The following is a 12,324-nucleotide window of genomic DNA, read 5'->3' as shown; positions in this document are numbered from 1 at the left end:
GAGTGACAGAACGAGACTCCATCTCAAAAAAATAAATAAATAAATAAAATAAAATAAAATAAAATTCTGAGATTGTTAATATTTGTAACTATTTGACTCTATGAATCATAGTCCATTTTTTTTTTTAGACAGAATCTGGCTCTGTTGCCCAGGCTGGAGTGCAATGGCGCGATCTCAGCTCACTGCAACCTCCGCCTCCTGGGTTCAAGCAATTCTCCTGCCTCAGCCTCCTGAGTAGCTGGGATTACAGGCATTGAAAAGATAAAGTAAAGTTACAGTATTATAATCTTATGGTACATTCCTTGTATATGCAGTCCATGATTGACTGAGATGTTGTTATGCAACAAATGACTGTACCATAATGTTGGATATATGGTGCCCACCACCATGCCTACCCCGCTAATTTTTGTATTTTTAGTGGAGATGGGATTTCACCATGTTGGTCAGGCTGGTCCCGAACTACTGACCTCATGATCCACCCACCTCGGTATCCCAAAGTGCTGGGATTATAGGCGTGAGCCACCATGCCCGATGAATCATAGTCTTTTAAAATATTAAGTAACCATAATAAAATAAGACATAAATTTCAGTTTGAGGCTAAATATAAGACCACTATACTTATCTATATACCTTGATTCCAAACTTTTTATTAATTGAAACATTAAGTCTCACTAGCTTGGTAATTAAACTCTATACATTCAAATTTATATCTATAAGATTTTGCATGACCACGTTACTTAAAACTTTAAAAAGCATTGCATTCAACTGCCTGCTCCCAGAGGCAAGAGGGACTGTGATTATCTGTCTTCATAGTTCCACTGCCTTGTTGAGTACCTGGCACATAGTGTGCACCTAATAAAGACAGTTTAAATGGTTATAGGCTGATTCTATTCAGGAGAAGTTTATGAAGAAGGTAGAACTTGAATAGAGACTAAAAGCTATACTGAATTTACATAGAGGAAATATTTCCTACTTGAGAGAACATCAGGAGGAAGGACTGTCAATTGTACATTTCGGAACACAGAGAAATCATCTTAGGTATATAAAAGAAATTCAATTATGAAAAGCCTTGAAAACGAACCTGAGGAGTTTGGACTAAAAGCAAAAAGAAACCATTATAAGAATTTATGAAGTAGAGTGACATCATGAAAGTTGTCTTTTAGGAAAAGTCACCTGGCAACAGTATGAAAGGTGAATTAGGAGAGAATGAGAGGATGTAGATTAGTCAAGAGACTATCAGTTATTGGATGTGAATTAAAGAGATGACCGTTGTAATAGGGAAGAGTGGAGAGACTGAGGCAATGTTCAGAAAACTAGGTAGAGCCATTTTCTCATTAAGAGCCTTTGGCTGCGAGTAACAGAAATGAGATTAAACAACAAGGAAAAATATTGAGTCCCACTGCTGGATATCCAAATGTAGTGCCCTTTCAGGGACAAGCTTACTCCAGTTTTCTTCCAGCTCCATTTCTCCGAGATTCATTTGACTCAGTGCTCCTCTATTTGTCGTCTCATGTTCCAGGTAGCATGAACCTAGCGACCTCAGTTCCATCACATCCACACATGAACACGTCCTGAGAAAAAGCAAGAAAAAACATAGAGAAAGAATTACTCCTGAAAGCTCTTTCAGAAATGCAATAAAGAATTTCCCTAGAATCACTAATAAATCTTTTCTTGAATCTCAGGGACATTAACTGCTTTGTATGCCAATTACTAAAGCAATGTGACATGAGGAAAGAGGATTCTCCTTGGAACATTCTAGTGCCTTCTTGGGCTTGGGAGAGAGTTTGACTTCTGAGCCACATGGGTTGCCTAGGGGAGGATTTGGATACTGTACCAAAACTGGAGTTTAAGAGAAGAGGAAAGGGGTAAGGGATGCTGGGTGTGCAGCCAACAATGCAATGAAGAAGAGAACAGAATTTAAGATGATTCCTCGTTTCTAGCTATTCAGTGGTATGACAGGTAAGAGAGACTAGTTTGAGGGTCAGAGATGAATTTAAACTCCATTTTTAGAGAGATTATATTAAACTGCAAAATGCTACTCAAAGATACTGTGGCTTCCTTATTAGTAATTGGATAGGCAGTGAAGAATGACCCTGAGCCCTAAGGGATATCTCAGAGCTGGAAAGAGAAATTTAGATGTCATCCATATGGAAGTGAATGAGCTCCCCAGGGAGTGGTTATAGAAAAAGGACCCATGATGAGTCTTAGCCTCAGATTGCAGGGAGGAGGAAAATCAGATATTAGGAGATTAAAGAAAACAAAGAGCTGTCAGAGAGAGATCGAAGGAGTAGTAAATGTGATATAATCATGGAAGTTGAAAAAAAAATTCATGATGAAGATATCAAATGTTACCTAAAGATTATGAAGAAAGAGAGCTGACAAAGCCAAGTTTGGGGCTTTAATGGAACAAGAAGTATGTAAGGAAGTTATTAAAAGATTCATGAAAGATTTCCAAACAGCAGCAAAGACTGAATTGAAATTCTCAGAATAAATCTGCAATAGGCCAGGTCAACTGAGTTCCTTTCACAATCCAATATGGCTCCTGCATAAGAAAAAAAAAAAAGAATGATTTGATCATTAAAGATGCATAATTGGGTTTCGAAAAAGATACAGAGGTGAGAGAATTTAGAGTCCTGAAAAATCAATATGAAATCATTGAGTACGGAATTCACACTGTAGAGGGAATCCTCAGCCAAAGGATGAGAATGGACTGAAACTCAGCCTTTGGTTCTGTTTCATTGGATTTGCAATATAATATAGCAGACTTACTAGCTTAATGTCTTGGTTTGAGTTCCTTTGAAAGCACAGCTTAAAATAAGGGCTTGGGTACAGGTGGTTTATAAGGGAGGCAAGGCTAGGAAAAAGAATATGAGGAGTAAGACAAGGAAGTGATAAAAACTGATGTGTGTTATTGATTTCAGCCAGCTATTGCTGACAGTTCAAAGTCTGCAGTGTAGTTACCGGAATCCCACCTCAAGCTCACGTGATGATGTTTCTGTTTCTCTGCCACAAAGCTTTCTTTAAAGCTCAGTAACAACACAGCCTGAAATTTCAGAGGTGTTAACAACTCCAGGCAACCCTCAACCAGTGGGAGAAGGCAGGGTGAATAAGGGCCTGCTGTACCAGCCAGTTACCACTGTAGGCAATTGAGACTCAATCCCTCTGGGGACACACAGAGGAATTGTGAAGAATGCCCTTGGAATGGTCCCATCAAATAACAGGGAAGTTGAACCCTGGTTGAAGGTTCCCCCCAGATGATAACACCAGCACAATCCCAAGTTACACCTGCACAGGTGTTTCAGAGAAAGCCCTAAGGCAGAAAAGCAAAGAGCAACTACCACATGTGCTTGAAGTGAGACACTAGTAATTGCATGCCACTGTCACCACAGCTGTCCATCACAGCTGCCCACCACAGCTGCTCAGAAGTCAGTAGCCCAAGAAGCTGTGACATGGGCATCACACACAGCTGCTACACCAAGGTTTCTCTACCACAACGCTACTGACATTTTGGACTAGATAATTATTTGTCATGGGGACTGGCATGTGCCTTGTAGGATGTTAACCAGCACCCCTGGACTTTACTGACTACATGTCAGCTGCCCCCTGTCCAGTTGTGACAAGAAAAAATATCTCTAGACATGGTCAAGTGTCCCTAGGGAGGCAAAAATCACGCCTAGTTGAGAACCACTGTGCAACACTGTGTAACCTTGGGCAAGTTGCTTCACTTCTCTAAATCTGTTCTTTTTTTTTCTTTTTTCTTTTCTTTTCCTTTTTTTTGAGATGGACTCTTGTTCTGTTGCCCAGGCTGGAGTGCAGTGGTGCCATCTCGGCTCACTGCAACCTCTGCCTCCTGGGTTCAAGCTATTCTCCTACCTCAGCCTCCCAAGTAGCTGGGATGACAGGCGTGAACCACCACACCCGGCTAATTTTTGTATTTTTAGTAGAGACAGGGTTTCACCATGTTGGCCAGCTGGTCTCGAACTCCTGACCTCAGGTGATCTGCCCACCTCGGCCTCTCAAAGTGCTGGGATTACAGGTGTGAGCCATGGTGCCCAGCCCTCTAAATCTGTTTCTTGTCTATAAAATGAGGATAATAATAGTACTGACCTCATAGGCTTAGAAGATGATTAAATGAATTGGTGAACATTAAGCACTTATCAGAGTAAATGGACACTTAAGTGCATAGTATGTGTTTAATAATAAGGTAATAATAATAATGGCAGTACTGTAAAAAAATCTGATTTTATCGTGATATATTTTTATGGCTAGAATGCAAGGTTTAATTTCCTCTTCTTTGATTAAAATAATAAAATAAGGTACTCATTAGTAATAAAAATAAGGTACTTATTCCTAATATCTATTTCAGCAAATGAATCAAAGACTGAATCTCAATGTGAATAAATCAAAGTGAAAAAGTTTGACATCAGTCACTTTGATCTTTCATTACCAAACACCAATTAATGCTCTTAAGTTAAACATGACCATGTGTCATTTTGTTGTAGCTAAGTGAATTCGGAGTGTGAAGGAGATAAAAAGAACTCTGCTTAAAAAGTAAATAGAAAATTTGAATGCTGTGTATTTCAAAATAATCTTGCAGAGTTTACACCTCAGTATTTTATAAAATGCAGATTTAAAATGTACATTTAGTAAAACAAATTTTTTAGCATAGTCTGCAATCTCTGACTTAAAGACATGAATATTTAGGTTTATTAGCATAAATTGAATACCAGCATGCAAACACTGAAATGAATTTAAGGAAATTGTTAATGATTCATTACATAGAGTAATTAGGTTTTTGTATGATTAGAGTAAATGCGTTAGCAAAATCAATTATGCACTGATACAGTGAAAAACCACTCTCAGGAAAGAAGTCAATGGTGTAATAAAAAGGACATTTTTGCAGGGCTCCTCCTGCACTTTCTTGACAATCACAAACAGCTGTTGCCATCTGCCAGGGTGAGCCCTTGGCAAAAAGGCATGACAAACCTCTGCCAAACCATGGTCTGTTGAAAGTGTCCACCCCACAACTCTCAGAGACTGAGTATCCTTAAGAAATAGTAAATGAATCTCCAGTGAAACTGGCTTATGTCATTTTTAAGGGATTGTAGGGGAAAGCAAACAAGATAACACAGAAGAAGTGCATTCGTGGAGAATTGCCTTTGTGGCTCTGCTTCTATTACTTTAAATCTTTTAGAGGGTATACGCTTTTCCCCTCAATGGAATCATTGTTCAGACTTATTGTATGGTGTTGTAACTACTTCTTAATGTGTATTAAACTGCTAGTACAAGTGCCAAGACATTGTCATCTTTGTATCTCCAAGACCTAGCACAGAGCAGGCACTCAGTGAGTAAAAGAATGAATAAAAGTATTGGTCCAGGCCAGGTGCAGTGGCTAACACCTGTTAATCCCAACACTTTGGGAGGCCGAGGCAGGTGGATCACCTGGGGTCAGGAGTTCGAGACCAGCCTGGCCAACATGGTGAAACCCTGTCTCTACTAAAAATACAAAAACTAGCCGGGTGTGGTGGCTCATGCCTGGAATCCCAGCTACTTGTGAGGCTGAAGCAAGGGAATTGCTTGAACTCAGGAAGCAGAGGTTGCAGTGAGCTGAGATTGCACCACTGCACTCCAGCCTGGGCAACAGAGGGCAACTCTGTCTCAAAAAAAAAAAAAAATATATATATATATATATATGTGTGTGTGTGTGTGTGTGTGTGTGTGTCAATCTCAGCCTTCACAGGGTTATCTTAAGTACTGTACCTCAGAACCACTGACTCTTCTCATCATGTGTCAGCCTTCCTAGAATAGACACAGTCTGAAGCAGCAGGAAATGAGGCAATGAGAGCCATGTGACATAGGCCACATCTACACCCCTGAAGAAAAGAAGTTAGGCAATCTTCTAGATCATTGACATAGAAAAAGATTTTTGCCAGGAAATGCCAGATAACTCAGGCGAAGTGCTTTTTTCTCTGCTTGAATTAATAGTATAATTGCCTCAGTTCTCCATTTGTCTATTTTTGTTCAGACATAGCTTCAGATAAAATCATTTGCAGCAAAGAGTCCTAGGGGAATAAAAGAAAAGGAGCCCAGAGACAAAGGAGGAACCTTCTAAACTAGTTCAACTGTGTCACAGAACAGCCTGAATGCATCCAGGTGGCAGTATGGAAATTAGGAAGCGAAACTGGATCTATGCAAATGATGAGGAAATGCTTATTTGAATTTCACAAACAAGAGCGTTAGCTATTTTCACAATGTGAAGCATTTGATTTTACCTCAATGTGTCAATATTTCAAAGGCAGGTCCTTGCAGATCAATTGCTTCTATTTCGTTTCTGTGGATGTTGACTGCAAAGAGGCTTTTCTGTAAGAATGCAATCTAGAAAAGTTTAAAAGCAATAGTGGTAGAGATGAAATGGTTTTAAAAACTAAACTTTAATAATACTGTCTCCTAGGAAGTGATTTTGAATAATAATTTTAAAAATCAAATTAAGTCCAGTAGAGTCTCACATCAATGTTATCTCTGAAGCCCGGGCTCTGAGATCATGCTAGAGGTGGAATCATATATTAACAAGCATCTTCCAGGGCTGTCATTATCATTCTCTGTTATATTGTATTCAAGACAATTTATCTGCTATTGCCTAGCCATCTTTATAGCTTCAAGTTTCAGATTATGAGTGATCACAACAGAGTTCTAAAATCTGACAGAAAAGTAAACAGACACCATATAAATTAGAATGCAATTAGATGTAAGAAAGCTTTGTAAACTGCAACACACCATGCAAATCTGTTATTATGGTACAGAAGGCTCATTGAAGCCTGTTTTTTTTCCCTTTTAACAAAATGATGTGACTAATTATGAAAATAAAAACTCATTAAATCTTTTAACCTGATTTTCCTTTCTAATTATTGGAAGCTTATATATTGTCTGAGAGTAAATTTCTTTTCTGAAACTAGAAACTAGCCTCTCCCTGCTTTGATTGGATTTCACAGGGCCCACTGTGATACATCACCTCTGGAACTGTTTGACTCAAAGGAAGATAGGATTAGTCTACCTGTATTATAGGAATTCACCATGGAAACCATGGAACAGGAAAAAAAATTAGTAAAAGAAAAGCAAATCAAAATCACCATGACTATTGAATACAGGTAGTTAAAATTACAGTAAGAGTTCCCCCTGCTTAGTTGGGATTCTATTCCTGAGCCTTGAAAAGAACTCACAGACTTTCTTTGAGTAAGACTTGGGGCATACAATGAAATGACTTTTATCTTAAGCTAAATGACCTGCATGATAATTTTATTTCCCTTCAGAATTAATTCTTTTTTTTTTACAGGCCTAACAGTTTAAAGGTAATTTGAAAAACTGATATAAACTTAAACATAAAATGGTAAACGCTCACACATGAAAAAAATCAGCTCCAGAAGTCATATCAGTAAGACTGCTGTGAATGACATTGTACACCAAATTGTGGATCATATACTTTGCTTCAAGTTTCTTTTTCATTCTTTAGGATTTTTTTTTTCCTTCAACGTTTGCTTCACTGGGAGAGGCAAAGGTGTGCTTTTAGACATCATCAGGTTAAATAACTCTAATCTTAAACTTTTTTTCTTTTTTTTTTTTTGAGACGGAGTCTCACTCTGTCGCCCAGGCTGGAGTGCAGTGGCATGATCTCCACTCACTGCAAGCTCCGCCACCGGGGTTCACGTCATTCTCCTGCCTCAGCCTCCCGAGTAGCTGGGACTACAGGTGCCTGCCACCATGCCCGGCTAATTTTTTTGTATTTTTAGTAGAGATGGGGTTTCACCGTGTTAGCCAGGATGGTCTCGATCTCCTGACCTGGTGATCCACCTGCCTTGGCCTCCCAAAGTGCTGGGATTACAGGCGTAAGCCACCGTGCCTGGCTAATCTTAAACTTTTTGAACAACTGATCTCCAAACTTTTCATTGTGTCTCCCTTTAGTTTAAAAAGAGAGATCTCTGATAGATCTATATACAAAAATTTTAAAACAGAGATATTTTAAAGATGTTTTACTAAAAGTATTCATTCTAAGAAGAGATCATCAATCCCTTGTCTAAGGTATTTTTCATAATTACCTTTGATGGACTTAACAATAACACGTGCTATGCAGCCATTGCTTTGTTATTTGTTTTCTTTTCCTTCACTATGCCCTTGGGCTTTAATCACTTCTTAAATTGCTTCTAGATGCCTGTGTTGCCATCCTGAGTCTCACCTGGGAGATTCGCATACTTCGAACACACAATGATTCAGTTTGCAGCAATTTGGTCTCAATAGAAGTCAGTTTTCCTAAGTAAGATCTAGTCAAATTCAATTTGAACAAAACTTAGTGGATTAATCAAATCATCTTGACTATAATTTTATAGAATTAAGTATTTTATAAAATGAGTGGTCTATTATTACATACTTAAATTTCTTTATACAGAAATTCAATATTGCTCTAGTAATGTGTTTTTGATAATATCTACATCTTTCTTACCGGTTTCATTAAAAAAAAATTTTTAACAAAAAGATCAAAGAACCCACCGTTGTATTGATACTGGTGCTGCAGTTCTAGAAAAAGAAAATATTCTTAAATATTTCTTAAAGAAAATATTTTAAAGATGGGTATTAAGGAGGACCAGAATCGAAACATTATCTTCTTTGCTATGGTTGTTGCTATTAGTTAAAATACTTTAAACCACACTTAATAAAATAAACTCACTGTTCACCATTTATACAATGTTACATGTCATTATGATAGGAAATAGTACGGGGAAATTATATTTCAAAATGATTCCAAGTGATCTCACTTTCTCTCTTTCTCTCTCTCTCACACACATACACACACACTCACACACACACACTGCTCATGACTTTTTTCCAGAGCCAAGCTAAGAGGCTATAGTAGGCTGGTGGTCCTACAATTAAAAGTTATCATAGTAAGTGCAAAGGACCGGAATGAGATCTTTCATTCACGTCTGACTCAACCTCCAATTCCTGCTGTGAAAATGTATATAATGTATTTTTTTAATCCAATAAAAATTATTTTTAGAATCGTGCAAACATTACAATGTTAGCTACATCTCACCTCCCTTTCCTTTCTGTGGATAACAGAGTTGGAAAGTATATGCTATTTTTGACCATATTTCTAATTAAGTTTAGTTGGTCATATTAGCCAACAATTCAAGTAAGGCCTTTCAATACTTAGTCCTTTAATTTAATGAATTATTTTCCCTCTGAAGTTTTAGTAACAGCTGAATAAGGTGGGTGTAGCAGGGGGGCTTAGATGTCACTCTCATAATGAGAGCAAGATCATTCTTTCAAATGTTCAAATGTGCCTATTCTTAGGTTTTATCCTAACTAATTTAATAACATTAAAAATTAATCTTCTCTACTCTTTAGAAAAGTGAAAATTTTAGACAAGTGATTGGAGAAAAGATTTATGTGCATATTTAATTATTTAATTATTTATGTTGGTCACTGCCAGTAAAGCTGCAAATCAGAGAAGATGATGTTTGGTGCCTAGTGACAGTGATGAGGCATTTGCAAATCTGTAATGGGTGCTGTAAGACACAGGTATTACCCAACATCTTAATCATAAGCAATTTCCTAGGGCAAAGGGAAGCCATCTTGATAAGGGTACATGGTGTATTTCACAGGCCTTTTGCCACAGCCTGTTTCATAATTTATTACAGCAGCTTTGTTAATAACATACCAAATATTTCCCTCCCTCCTTGCTAACCAACTTCTGCTGACTTATGAAGAAATAATCAAGGGAGATATCTCATTTCTTCAATTTCATCTGCTCCTCACCTTCCTCCTCCTCCAGCTTACCACCTCTTCCAAGATCCTGCTGATACCTAACTACTGGCCTCCTTAGCCAAACTCAGAAAGCTGTTCTTGAGGTACAGGGAATTGTTCCATTGGGCGGCCTACCCAAGTTCAAAAACACCCTCATCTACACAGTGATCATACCTGAAATTCCAGAATGATCTTTGGCAGCATTTTTTCCCTCCGGAAATCTTTTGGGGACTTTAGCAAATTTCTTAGAGGGAAGAAATCTAGATTGGAGTAACCAACCAGGGATTAAAAGGCAGAAGTAGAAAATCTGGATTAGAAAGATTATCGTTGCTCACCACCACATGACTGACTTCTGAACTGTTCCTGAGTAAATGGTGATAAGAACGGTCATAAAGATTAATCATTTCTGACCATGAAGTAGGTGCTGTCTTTATTGGCAGCCAGACACTTGTATAATTCTTTCCCTCCTCCGTTTCTCCACGTTCCTATTTAAGAAAGAAAACATCCGAGGGGATGGACTGGGGGAGGGGCAGAGATGGAACTAGGTATGAAAAAGCTGTAAATTTCACATTCTCATTCCAGCTGTCAGTTTTCTGTTGTCTTGCCCCAAACACTTCTCTATTTTACTGTAAGGTCAAATAACTGGAAAATCCTCTGGAGTATCTTATCTATGTCATAGGACCTCTCTGTTAATAGAAAACTACTTCATTATCATGTGAAATAAGAAGCTGTAAGATAATCAGCCTATATATCTTTAACTCAAACTTTGTCACTTTTAGGGGCTTTGCAACACCTCATCCAGCTGCCTGCTAGATTTCGTCTGATTGTTGTAGTAGTAGTTGTTCATCAAAACAAAGGAAGATCATACTCCATATTCATCATTCATAGAAAACCACCATGGGGTGGTCTATTTATAGCTCAAAATTGTCGCTCTGTAGAATAGGGAAGAGGGATCACCTCACGCCAAGATCCTGAATCCAAGCAAGAGATGATGGTGTGCCCAATAATTCCAAGGATGGCATGATCGGCTGCATGGCTCCGTCTCCAATTATCCTGCTTCATTTTGACTGTTAATTCTGTCAGGAATTTTTGACAGAAAACCAGCGCATCAGAGATAAGACTGAATGAATTAATTCTGGTCCTTTAAGCCTAAAATATTAACATAGCAACCAATCTGATGGAGAGGACCCAGTGGAGGGGGAGGGGATGATATCACAGCTGCACAATTGCATGTTGTAATCACTGCTGTTATCGTCTGTGCTTTATATTCAATAGTTCTCTGATAGTTCTCTGTGCTGAGCACTGCATATTGATTTGGAGAAAAGTAAATGAGTTTCTGAATACATAAAGCCTTTCTGATATACTTAGAACAATTCATTCCCCTTTTTATTCTCTGATTTATTTTCTAACTTCAAAGGTCATGTGACTCCCTTATTTTTAACTTTTTTTTTTTTACACAATTTGTTAGGCAGAATAACTGTTTGATGGAGTAAACATGCCAAAAAAATTAAAATTAAATTAGAAATGAATTTCTTCCTAACAAGAATCCAGTTCAAACAGATTTAAAGGTTCTAACATGGTGTGCAAAATATTTATGAAGATCTTCCTACTTAGACATCTAGAAGGTACAAGAGAGAAGTGATTATGTTAGAAAGGCAGCACTCTGATACCAGCACAAGGCCCTTCAGTTGCAGTAAACCTCAATGTTCTCTGATAAGAGATTTCAGGTGTGGATATGCCTCGAGACAGTGAGGGTTCTTGCCGGCTGCTTACTCACACTCCCTGACAATTCTGCTCCGGTGCCAGACAAGAGGCTGGGTGGTGGGGAGTATTTGTCTTAAGGAGGTACTGGGTGCACTAGTTCTCCATAAAGAGGGCTAGAGACCAGGGAGCACCTGTCTTGGGGAGCTCCTCTTGTGCCCAACCCTTCCAATCTGGGAGGATACAATGAGTGAGTGAATGTGCCCGAGCTTAAAAAGAGCAACTTAAGGGCTAAGCACTCTCCTCTGAGATGATAGGTAGCTCCCATTTATTGAGTGCCAAATATGCCAGGCATGACATAAGAAGTTCATTCAATCCTTTAACAATTCTTTGAGGCCCATTTTATGATTATTCTCATTTTAGAGATCAGGAGACTGAGGCTTGGGAAGGTGAAGTTACCAGCCCAAGCTCCCATGGCTGGAAAGAAGTAATGCTGATGTTCTAACTCATGCTCTTCCCTAGGCGTAACCACTGCTGCTCTTGGCTGCTCACCAGGCTGCCTCCAAACTTGCTGTCATGTGCTGAGAAGGCAAACGGTAGCTCGTGAGATGACCCCAGCATTTGTGGTCAAAGGCCTTCCTTGGCCACTTTCTGGTATGTGATCAGTGTGTCAAACTGTTCCTTCACCCCTGCTGGTAAAATGAGTAAAATCAGACTTATTGGGAAAGACCAATGTAAGAATTAAATCTGTTTTCGAAGCAGATTACTTGGTATATAATCAGTGCTCAATGTTTGTTGCATCTGATTCTTGTATAATAAATATATGTA

At 38.5% G+C, this 12,324-nt stretch overlaps 1 long non-coding RNA gene across 1 annotated transcript; it reads right to left on the bottom strand.

The window, feature by feature from the left end:
- Positions 1-627: 627 nt before the first annotated feature.
- LOC134730879 (uncharacterized) lies at positions 628-12,079 on the bottom strand. The gene is made up of 4 exons (XR_010112870.1): positions 10,758-12,079; positions 6,273-6,375; positions 2,353-2,542; positions 628-1,571 (listed from the first exon to the last, which is right to left on the bottom strand). It is a non-coding gene; the product is annotated as an uncharacterized LOC134730879 (long non-coding RNA).
- Positions 12,080-12,324: the final 245 nt, after the last annotated feature.

This window comes from Pan paniscus, chromosome 7 (genome assembly GCF_029289425.2).
Source record: "Pan paniscus chromosome 7, NHGRI_mPanPan1-v2.0_pri, whole genome shotgun sequence".
Lineage (NCBI taxonomy): Eukaryota > Metazoa > Chordata > Mammalia > Primates > Hominidae > Pan > Pan paniscus.
Note: the sequence above shows the minus strand (reverse complement) of the source record. Positions and strands in the feature narration are given on the sequence as shown.